The sequence below is a fragment of the Pseudochaenichthys georgianus genome, unplaced genomic scaffold, assembly GCF_902827115.2.
Source record: "Pseudochaenichthys georgianus unplaced genomic scaffold, fPseGeo1.2 scaffold_453_arrow_ctg1, whole genome shotgun sequence".
In the NCBI taxonomy this organism is placed as follows: Eukaryota; Metazoa; Chordata; class Actinopteri; order Perciformes; family Channichthyidae; genus Pseudochaenichthys; species Pseudochaenichthys georgianus.
This window is the reverse complement of record NW_027263018.1, coordinates 92,501-104,883: the sequence shown is the minus strand read 5'-3', so window position 1 is coordinate 104,883 and position 12,383 is coordinate 92,501.

Below are 12,383 nucleotides of genomic sequence, written 5' to 3'. Positions count from 1 at the left end.
CTGGGCGCCTCCCTAGGGAGGTGTTCCAGGCACGTCCAGCTGGGAGGAGACCGAGGGGTAGACCTAGGACCAGGTGGAGGGACTATATCTCTTCGCTGGCCTGGGAGCGCCTTGGGATCCCCCAGTCAGAGCTGCTTGATGAGGGGAAAGGAACGTTTGGGGCTCTCTGCTGGAACTGCTACCCCGAGACCCGACCACGGATAAGCGGGAGAAGATGGATGGATGCTTTAATTCAGACGTGAGCCAATTAAATGTCTAACTTGATATCTTTCATTATGTTTCATAATAACTGGAATAAAAACAGACTAGGCTTAAAAGGACTTTTCTCAAGGTTACTAAACTCCTGGCTTCCTCCTATCTCAGACCTCCTCTCTATGGCTGCATCTCACTTCGGTTAAATGGATTCCTTGCGTCCCTCACTTGCGTCGTTTCCCTGCGACTAGTCCCTCCCACCAAGGAAGCAAGGAGGGACGCAAGGAAACCACGAGAAGCAGGGAAATTAGTTTTAAGAGCAATCGTCTCGTTTCCTCCGGAGCGTCCGTTTGTGATGACGCCGCACAGCTGATCGCCTGACAGCGGCCAGATCAGTGCATGCGCTGCATCGTCCAATCAGTGAGCGAAGGGGGCGGGGCAAGTGTCTGAGGATTTCACCGGAGGATGGTCTGGTAGATCCTCGGCAAAAATACTGGGACGGTACTCAAGATGGCGCCGACAAATCAACTTCCGGTGAGACCGAGCCCGAGGAGCGAGGAAAGGAAAAATAAGAGAAGTGAGACGCACCCGATCTCAGCTTTTTTTTGCTCGTGTTGCTGGAAGAGAGGAAGCCACCATTTTGGGATGTTAAAAATGCATTGCCAGCAGTGGAAATATACCTCTATGCATGGTGCAGACATTAAAAGCGTCAACAGATGGTTTGAGAAACCTTTTAACACTCCTTCATTGTTGTTGTTGTTGTTGTTGTTGTTGTTGCCATACATACCTAACATAGCTCATTTGCTTCTAGGATAACTTAATGGACATAGTGGGAATATGGTTTAACACATCTTGAATTATAGATAGTTCCTGTATTAGAGACAAATACAAGCTGAAGACAACAAAGGCACTCAAACTAATCTAATCCTTTGAACTCAATCGCCTTGAAACATGTAGCATCTGTGTAATCATTGGTTTAAAAGAGATGATAAAACCAATATATGACAAATGTTTGTTCAGAAGTCCACAGACATTGAGCGTGTTCAGGATCTATGCCAAGGATGATGACTTACGGAGCGTCCACACTACAGCTTCAAAAGAAGCTTGGAGCTGGGCGTGTCTGAAGCTCGACCAATCACATGAATCTCCCGCCCCCGACATACAAAGCAAAAAGCCCCGGGGATTTTATGCGAGCAATATATATATAAATATAAACTCCCCAAACAGGCGAAAACCTACCCGTTTCCCCCACTGTCTCTGCCACCTCCCTCCATGCTGGTTCCTCCGGTTTGTGTCCCGGTAGGTGAAGAGGGTCTGGTCATACAAAACCGGGTGAGTTGCTCCGGCGATAGTTAGTTTCTCCTCCAACTTTTTTTTAAATATAGAAATGAACGGCGGGATATCTCTCCCAGCTTAGACGCGGTTTGATTGGCTACGGCTTGAGCTGTCAGATTTTCCGAAACGGGATTTGATTGGCTGGCGTCTCCGGCGTCAGAAGTTGAATGTTCAACTTCTGACGCCGGAGACGCCGGAGACGGACCGCTCTGCTACCCACAATTCAGTTCGGCGAAAAAGCGAGGCTACGTGACGTCACCCCATTGAAAGTGAATGGGCAGATTGAAGCTGTCGACGCTGTGGTGTGGACGGGCCGTAAAGTAATACGGAATCTGTAAAAGCTGAATCAATATCCTATCCGTTTCTATAAAACCCCACGTCCTTCCTGAGCTGAGATAAGATAGGATCTCAGACTTAGAACGTCTCTGTAATGAGGTTTCCAAATCCAAAAGATCCCAATAAAAACTCTGAAATTAAGAAAGTATGATTAACGTTGAAATATTAATAAACCTGCAGTTTGCTCGTTTTCTTTTCCTAAGTTGAACTGAAATCACTGACTGACTGAACGCACTCGGCACCTGCCCTTTACCACCGCCTCGTAATAAACCCGAGTTCAAACAAGTGTTTCACCGTCTAATATCCAATATTTACACACCTAACCCAAGAGACGTTCCTGATTTAATTAACTTTTCCGACTCTTAATTGGAACGTCAAACATTTCTACGTGAGCAAGCAGCAGCCTGGAAGTATCAATCCTTTCAAAGCACTAATTCCTCCCTCGATGAACCGATACAAAGAAAGGTTTTCTGCGGAGAGGTCACAAGGTGTCAGTTATAATGTTAATGGCCCATTTCCACGACTTTTCCAAGCTTAGAAAAAACACGGTGAATTCAGCCTTCTTGTTATCTCAAATTTAATATCACATATCTGTTTTTAATAAGGCCTCACAATGATTTCCAGATCATGATTTTCCCTTTTGTTTCAGCTCAGTTTCCAAATGACTGGCTTCTCTTTCTTCAGCTTGATGTGTGAGCGATGATTTTGCCTCTCTAATAAATGTACACATGTTTTCATTTTGGAAAAAAGTTAATTCCTTACACCCAGACAATATGTATATCGCTTCTAAACAGGATAGTAGGCTTCGGTATAGTATATTAGTATTCAACTGGAAATCCTCAGTTTATTATTTACAATTATTTTCTGTATTAAGTTTTTTCGAAATGTAGATTTATTTAGAAGACCTGTGTGCTGCCCCAGAACGCCTCGTTGGTGTAAGGGAAACTTCTGTCGCAATGGAAAGTCAGGACTCAGAGAGACACGGGACGAGCAGGAGTTCTGAATGTCAAACACTGATATTTATTAAGAGACAAAACGGCCGGAGGGTGCTCAAGGCATATTCACATCTCTACAGATGACCTGCCCCGCGAACTCTGGAGACAAAAGGGCACAGCGCAGAACTATACATTAATAATAAATAATAATAATAATAATACATTTTATTTGTAGGCGCCTTTCATGACACCCAAGGACACCGTACAATTTAAAGATAAAAAAATAAAATAAATCTAAATAAATAAAATAAAAGCTAAGAGGCAACAGAACAAGATAAAAACCCAAACAGGATCAGCAGACCAGCAGAGGGGGGGCGGAGGGAGCGAGAGGGGGTGTACTCCTGAAGAAGGTCAGCCAGATAGGGGGGGGGGGCAGGTTGTGTAGGGCTTTGTAAGTGAGCAGTAGGTTTTTGAAGTTGATACGGGATTGAACAGGGAGCCAGGGGAGTTGGATGAGGATGGGGGCGATGTGTTCGGAGGCCTTGGTGCCGGTGATGATCCGGGCTGCGGAGCTCTGTATGATTTGTAGTTCATTGATGAGCTCGGTGGGAATGCCCGAGAGGATGGCGTTACAGTAGTCGATGCGGGACGTGACAAATGCATTGACCAGGACTTCAGTGTTCGATTGAGAAAGGGATGGGCGGAGTCTGGAGATGTTGCGTATGTGGAAGAAGGCAGTCCGGGTGATGTTATTTATGTGAGGTGAAAATGAGAGGGAGCACATTAAGAAAGGAGTGGCCTATATTCCCGCCTCTGGTAATCAATACCAGACCCTGGAACAAAAAACAGTTTGTATGGCAACTTCTCCCGTGCCCATAAAGACCTTTTGACCTGTGTCTTCCTGAGACATTACTTGCAGGAACATGCAAGAAAGACTGAGATATCCTTAAAATATTCTCTGACAGTTGGACATTTCTCTTTTTCCATGTTCTTCTTCCTGAGTGTGGTGACGTAACCAGGTCCAAATCGACCAATCACAGTTCGCCGGAACTCAGACAGTCTGAGTTTCGCGGTGTCTCGCAGACCCCACGCAGCAACCGGTAACCCAGCTCACACTGTCCGCTCCTCGAGCCTCACAGGGCGGAGCAGCGAGCCCCGCAACGTCCCGCCAACACGACACCCAGACCCCACGAGCTGACCAATCAGAGCACAGTGGGCTCACAGGGGGGGAGGAGCTCCACAAGCCGTGTAGGACAGAGTGAGTACACAGACTACACAGAGATGCTGTTTGAGAAGCCACTGGGAGTGTGGAACATTGAACAATGTAAATCTATTCTACCTCAACGATGGAATTATGATCTGTAGAAATGGGATCTACTCTCCAGACCCAAATAGATAACATGATATAAACGTATCGTTCATGTTTTCTACTAGTCGGAAATAAGTATTCCGATGCCTTTTAAGCGCCTCGTCTCGACTTTAATTATCCATAACATTATCGTAAATGACTTTTTTATTTATGTATATCAACACTTTCCTTACGTAAGGTTGTTTTGTGATATTGAAGCATCTGTTGTGTGAATCCTTTGTTTTCTCGCTGCCTTGAAAGGTGTTGAGAACAATTAATTATACAGCAGCTGATGTACCGTGTTGCTATATTTAATGTAATATCATATCACACTAATGCAGCAAGGAGTAGTGACGTATGGTGCAATGTTGATCTCTTGATTATTGCTCTTTTTGCAGCTTTACTTTGTTAAGTATTTCTCGTCTCCTTCCCATGAGAGCATGACGTAAGTATTTCTCGTCTCCTTCACATGAGAGCATGAAGTCAGCTAAAAATACAGCCCCGTGTTCACGGTGCGTCACTCATGCTACACATGATGAACGAGTTCTGGTGTCATCTCACACTAAACCCTTCCGTTTATATTAACCACGGATATAGATCATATCATACGTGTTACAGTGTGAGGGTGTGAGTGATGTGCAGCCAAGTGTGTGTGTGTGTGTGTGTGTGTGTGTGTGTGTGTGTGTGTGTGTGTGTGTGTGTGTGTGTGTGTGTGTGTGTGTGTGTGTGTGTGTGTGTGTGTGTGTGTGTGTGTGTGTGTGTGTGTGTGTGTGTGTGTGTGTGTGTGTGTGTGTGTGTGTGTGTGTGTGTGTGTGTGTGTGTGTGTGTGTGTGTGTGTGTGTGTTGCATACTCACTTCCACGTGTGAAGCAAAGCCTCCGATTTAACTTTTACTTTCAACAATGAGTGAATAAGTTGAGGTGAGACTTCAAATCCGAGGATCCGGTATCAAAAGTTCTGAGGCTCCCCTTGTCTTGTCAGAACATGTGTTGACCTCGGACCTGGAGGCGAAGGCGAACTATTCAAATAAACCGTTTATCGCCTCTGATTCCCGAAGTCTGGAATTGCAGAGAGGGAAGATCCAGGGTGGGTGGCCCTCAGCTTTTCAGAGCCTTTGACAACGCTTCCTGACTTTCTGCAGCGGCATACTGATGTACAGGAACACACACACACACACACACACACACACACACACACACACACACACACACACACACACACACACACACACACACACACACACACACACACACTCACACACACCAAGGTGAGCGTACCGTTTGAAATGCCAAACAGAGCGCTTCAGCGGGGAAGCGATGCAAGCTGCAGCCAAAGAGGAACAGAAACTCTAATGAATGCGTTGATTGCTTTTCTGAATATCAACCGGGTAATCGTTCTGCGCTACATGTTAGCACACTCAAGGACTTTCAGTTGAGCTGTTGTTGATGTTCGGGCGTCAGATCGTCATTATTCTGAGATAAGCTCGAGGAAGGTTAGCATTCATGACATTCATTCGGTTAGTACTCGCCCTCAAAGCCTTTTCTTGTAACATTAGAAAATGTAGGAAAGCAGGGTTTTGCTGAAACACATAATCACTGATCCTAATGCAGTGCCGTTTCTCTGTATAGCTTTAGTGTCATGTGAGAGGGCTGGCTTTTTGCCCGGGATGTGAAAGAGAACGACTGCAGGAGAGTGTGGAGCAGAGGAACCGTTGTTTATGTTTCGTCTTTACAAAAACTAAATATCCTGTCGTCTGAACTCAGCGTTAAAGCAAGAATCAAAAGTCAACTTTATTGTCAATCTTTCAGTTTGTGTGGACAGACGGAGAGATTGAAATACCGTTTCCCACAAAAGCGTATATACGTATATACCTCAAAAGACACATTTATACATATGCACACATTAAGACATAAATAAAAGCACAACAATCGATATGTACAAAATATCAGTCCCTTCAATATCTTTGAGAATGTACATTAGTGCAAGACTGTCCATAGCAGCGTAAAAACAAAGTGCTGTTTGAGTGTCTGTGTGTGTTCAGAAAAAATCAAGACGTCCATGGCTCCAAGAAGTCTGTTTTTACAGGATTGACAACAAGCTGAACTAAGGATGTGATTTTCCAAATGGTCACATCCAGCAGGAAAAGGCCACTCCTGTATCCCACACACACCACACACACACGTATTAAAGGGGACCTACCATGCAAAATGCACTTTTTGATGTCTTTTATACGTACATGTGTCCGGTGTGTCGGGGAACTCACGCAGCGTCAGATAATAAAACCCTCTCTTTTCCTCCGTACCCAAATCTCTAAAAACGAGGGAACAACGGAGCTGATCCAGATTAGCGTCCGATGTGACGTGATATCTGAACTGTGGACCCGCGGCCCAATCAGAAACGTTGCTATCAGAAACAATGCGTGTTTTAGACGTAATATGGTCTTTGTTTACATTAGCATCGCTAACACTCAGAGCTAACCTGTACTGGAGAGCATGTGTGTGAAGAAGCAGGAACTCGCCTCGTGGTGCTCCATACTGTTTCAGAAATAATCCTTCATGTGGTTTGGAACATGATGTGGCATTTCATCACAGCTTCTGAAATCTGAGCAGGCATTAGCTCCCCCTACTCTTTTTATTTTTTCAAAGCGAAGGACCCCGAGTCAGCGTTTCTCTCACAGGGCTGGAATAGAGGGAAATGAGGGATGTCTGAAATGCATGATCATGAACTTCATATACATGTTTTTTATATATTTGTATTAGGGCTGTCAAGTTAACGCGTTAATAACGATGCAGTTAATAACGATGCAGTTAATAACGATGCAGTTAATAACGCGTTAACGCAAATAAAAATTACGCCACTAATTATTTTAACGCGATTAACGCATGTGTACTTTTTGTCCTCGGCCGCCCCGTAGTTTCAGAGCGCATCGAGTTTAAAATACCGTCTCCAAGCTGATGCTGACAGCCCCGCTCCTGCCGCCCGCTTGTGGCAGACCACACTTCCACGCTCACCGGCAGGCACCGACTGGCCATCGGGAGGACCGGGAGGGTGTGTGTATGTGTGGCGCGAGCGAGCGAAAACGCGCACACCTTACGTGCATTGTTGTTGTTAGCATCTGGTGCTAGCGAGCTGCGCTAACGGATATAAGGAGCAACTTGATTGCAGCGTCCAGGCAGCTCCCGTTCGAGCATATGCCTTGAGTTGCACATAGCTCCAACGATCCAACACAGTGTGTCTCTCCACACACACACACACACACACACACACACACACACACACACACACACACACACACACACACACACACACACACACACACACACACACACACACACACACACACACACACACTTTGTATTGTATTATTGTATGAGAGAGGTTCCAGGTTGAATTGAGGCGGTTGTTGTGTTTAATATTCATGAGGATATTTGTCATTGATCGAATGATAATAAACAAATATTTCCATAAATCATATTTGCCCACTCATATGTTAAGAGTATTCAAAACTTGAAAAATATCCCTCTAAGGAACATTTAGAACAGATACAACATTTGCGATTAATCGCGACCTAATTTGTATATATCTGAGACCTATAATATATGAGTTAAAATAGCATGACATACAGGAGACCTTTAACCTTCATCATCCTCCTCTTCCTCAGCGTCTTGAGTCCAAACAGGACGCTCCTCACAAGGCAAGTTTATTTATATAGCACTTTTCAACGCAAGGCAATTCAAAGTGCTTTACAAAAAATGATAGACATTAAGCATTAAAAAAGAAAAGCTAATAAAATAAACATTAAAAGAAAAAGTACATGGATAAAAGTTACAGTGCAGTCTAAGATATGAATAGTTCAATTAAAAGCAGCGACAAAAAGAAAAGTCTTCAGCCTGGATTTGAAAGTAGTCAGAGTTGCAGCGGACCTGCAGGTTTCTGGGAGCTTGTTCCAGATATTTGGAGCATAATAACTGAACGCTGCTTTACCATGTTTAGTTCTGACTCTGGGGACAGAAAGCTGACCAGTCCCTGAAGACCTGAGAGATCTGGATGGTTCATAGTTTAGCAGGAGGTCAGAAATGTATTTTGGGCCTAAACCATTCAGTGCTTTATAAACCAGCAGCAGTATTTATAAATATATTCTTTGACACACAGGAAGCCAGTGTAAAGACTTCAGAGCAGGAGTGATGTGATCCACTTTCTTAGTGTCAGTGAGGACTCGAGCAGCGGCGTTCTGAATCAGCTGCAGCTTCCTAATAGATGTTTTAGTGAGACCTGTGAAGACACCTTTGCAGTAGTCCAGTCTACTGAGGAGAAACTCTCCTTCACTTCCCAGCGGGCGGGAAAGCAGAAACGAACGTCCTGCTTAGATGCGAGCAATCTGGGACAGGAATTAAACTTTCATCTCCTCCAGACAGCTTTTCAACGACTCGACTGATTCGTCTCTGCGCAACGGTGCCATTTGTAAACTCGGGGATGAATTATTAACTCGCAGCTTAGCATATCGTTGAGACTCTTTTGCATCTCAGCACTCAGTCAGCGGGCCTCACATCGAGGTGCGCTGAAATAATGGAGCTTAACAGACAAACATATTTACATGCATTTACACTCGGAGAGCGGAGCAGCATGCTAAACAAAGATTAGGAAGCGCAATCCGTCTTGAAATATTGTTTCTTCTGCTTTCAGCCACCTGAGAAAAGCTCCCAAACTTCATTCTGTCATACAGCGAGGCAGCAGACGGCTCCTGCTAGGCGTTCTGCTGCCTCGGCACTTCCACCTATATATTGCCTTGTGTAGGAATTGCCGACAAAGAGACGACTGCAACCATATGCCACTCATCTATTGTGTTTTTTCACAATCGACCCTCAGATGCCGTCTAGTCATTTGCATATTTGCATGCAGCACAAATAGTACTCACAGTATCTATCTAGTTTATCTCACACCATAATGAATATATGTTTGGGATTTACACAATTAGAGTTTCTATTAAGCATTAAAGTCAGATTTTATGTAGTGAAGTATAAATTGCTCAGTTCCCCAATCCATTAAACACGTGTGAAAACGATTTCAAATAGGACTTTTAAACTCACTTTATTGCTGCAGCGTATATCAAATGTAAATGACCAAAATTAATATTTAAATATCTCACAGACGGTGGCCATTACATGTGTTTTGTGTTGTTAGCTCTGGTTCTGGGGACCACAGATAACTACATTTAATTGCGTCAGTGTTTTTTATATATTCAAAAATAAGTTATTCAGCTGTGATTGAAAATGGATTAAGTTGGGCTTCAGGGCTGGAGGCTCCCGGTGCATCGCGGACGTTTTGTAGCTCGGAGCATTAACTGCAATAAAAACAGATGACACCGAAGAGCCGGCCGGGGCACAGGTCCAATTCAGAGAGGAAGAGGAGGGAATAAGCAATTTATCCGAGAGAAAGGCTCCTCGACCTCCCTCGACCGCAACTCAGAGAAACATTGCAGCAATATAGACACCGCTCTGTCAATGTGACCATGTTCATTTAACATCTGACAATATTACAGGGATAGTTCGTAGCCTGGAAAGATATATAGATAGATATGATGGGTCTGAAACCTGCAAGATGTGATTCATAACAGATTGAAATTGTTTTTACAGCAGTGGTCATTTAGTTTACCCGTAGAAAAATAAACACTTCCCCAATTCCCAAAGTTCTCATTGAAAAAAAATGGTGTGATATCATACGTTTTATATCTTACACAAGCTCCGCCCTCTACTGGACTCTATGGGTACTGCTCTCAACCATGCTATGCGAGCATTCACCTACTGAGATACATAAACGTAACCGGCCAATCGGGGCGGGCCTTAGGGACCCGGGTAACCCTCTCCCCGCCCACAGGCAGGCGGGGAGAGGGTTACCGTGCACCATGCCTTCCTCACTATTTTCCATGCACACTCTACACAAGGTAAGCGTGTGTGAGTGTGCTCTTCCTGCCAAGTAAGCTGCGGCCCGACTTCTCCACGGTCTCAACCGGATGAGAGGAAGTCGGGGTGCAGTGGCTGTGAACCAAAGGCCGGTCAGGGGCAGTGTGATGGGTTGATGTTGTATCCATCAGGGCTCCACCCACCGTACCCATAGAGTCCAGTAGAGGGCGGAGCCTGTGTGAGATATAACGGGGGGTTACGTATTGTCCTAGTTATATAAGCACAGGCGGAGCCCTCTACCTGGGGGCCCCGTCTTTCCTATGCCGCTCGCTGAAGAGGGTGTAGGATGACAGTCAGGAGGCGTGGTCGCCTTATATACTGTGGGCCTGCGCGCGCATTCAGATATCTCAGTATGTGAATTCTTGCATAGCATAGTTGTGAGTAGTACCCATAGAGTCCAGTAGAGGGCTCCGTCTGTGCTGGGTTACAATACGTAACCCCCCCGATTTAGTTTTTTTTCAATGGAGCAATTTTGTGTCCAGAGCTGCCCATATTTGCCTGGTCTCATTCAGTGATGGAGCTAAACCTATGAAAAATAGTGCGCTTCAATATGTATTCATCCCACAGAAAGAGTATGTCAATATTCTGCTTAGTTGTGAAGAAGGAAGTATGGAGAGTACAGTATACAGAAGGAAGTATAGAGAGTACAGTATACAGAAGGAAGTATGGAGAGTACAGTATACAGAAGGAAGTATGGAGAGTACAGTATACAGAAGGAAGTATAGAGAGTACAGTATACAGAAGGAAGTATGGAGAGCACAGTATACAGAAGGAAGTATGGAGAGTACAGTATACAGAAGGAAGTATGGAGAGTACAGTATACAGAAGGAAGTATGGAGAGCACAGTATACAGAAGGTGTGGGGTTAAGGAAGTATGGAGAGTACAGTATACAGAAGGAAGTATGGAGAGTACAGTATACAGAAGGAAGTATGGAGAGTACAGTATACAGAAGGAAGTATGGAGAGTACAGTATACAGAAGGAAGTATGGAGAGCACAGTATACAGAAGGAAGTATGGAGAGTACAGTATACAGAAGGAAGTATGGAGAGCTACAGTATACAGAAGGAAGTATGGAGAGTACAGTATACAGAAGGAAGTATGGAGAGCTACAGTATACAGAAGGAAGTATGGAGAGCTACAGTATACAGAAGGAAGTATGGAGAGTACAGTATACAGAAGGAAGTATGGAGAGTACAGTATACAGAAGGAAGTATGGAGAGTACAGTATACAGAAGGAAGTATAGAGAGTACAGTATACAGAAGGAAGTATGGAGAGTACAGTATACAGAAGGAAGTATGGAGAGTACAGTATACAGAAGGAAGTATGGAGAGCACAGTATACAGAAGGAAGTATGGAGAGTACAGTATACAGAAGGAAGTATGGAGAGCACAGTATACAGAAGGAAGTATGGAGAGCACAGTATACAGAAGGAAGTATGGAGAGTACAGTATACAGAAGGAAGTATGGAGAGTACAGTATACAGAAGGAAGTATGGAGAGTACAGTATACAGAAGGAAGTATGGAGAGTACAGTATACAGAAGGAAGTATGGAGAGTACAGTATACAGAAGGAAGTATGGAGAGTACAGTATACAGAAGGAAGTATGGAGAGTACAGTATACAGAAGGAAGTATGGAGAGTACAGTATACAGAAGGAAGTATAGAGAGTACAGTATACAGAAGGAAGTATGGAGAGTACAGTATACAGAAGGAAGTATAGAGAGTACAGTATACAGAAGGAAGTATGGAGAGTACAGTATACAGAAGGAAGTATAGAGAGTACAGTATACAGAAGGAAGTATAGAGAGTACAGTATACAGAAGGAAGTATGGAGAGCACAGTATACAGAAGGAAGTATAGAGAGTACAGTATACAGAAGGAAGTATGGAGAGTACAGTATACAGAAGGAAGTATGGAGAGTACAGTATACAGAAGGAAGTATAGAGAGTACAGTATACAGAAGGAAGTATGGAGAGTACAGTATACAGAAGGAAGTATGGAGAGTACAGTATACAGAAGGAAGTATGGAGAGTACAGTATACAGAAGGAAGTATGGAGAGTACAGTATACAGAAGGAAGTATGGAGAGTACAGTATACAGAAGGAAGTATGGAGAGTACAGTATACAGAAGGAAGTATGGAGAGTACAGTATACAGAAGGAAGTATAGAGAGTACAGTATACAGAAGGAAGTATGGAGAGTACAGTATACAGAAGGAAGTATAGAGAGTACAGTATACAGAAGGAAGTATGGAGAGCACAGTATACAGAAGGAAGTA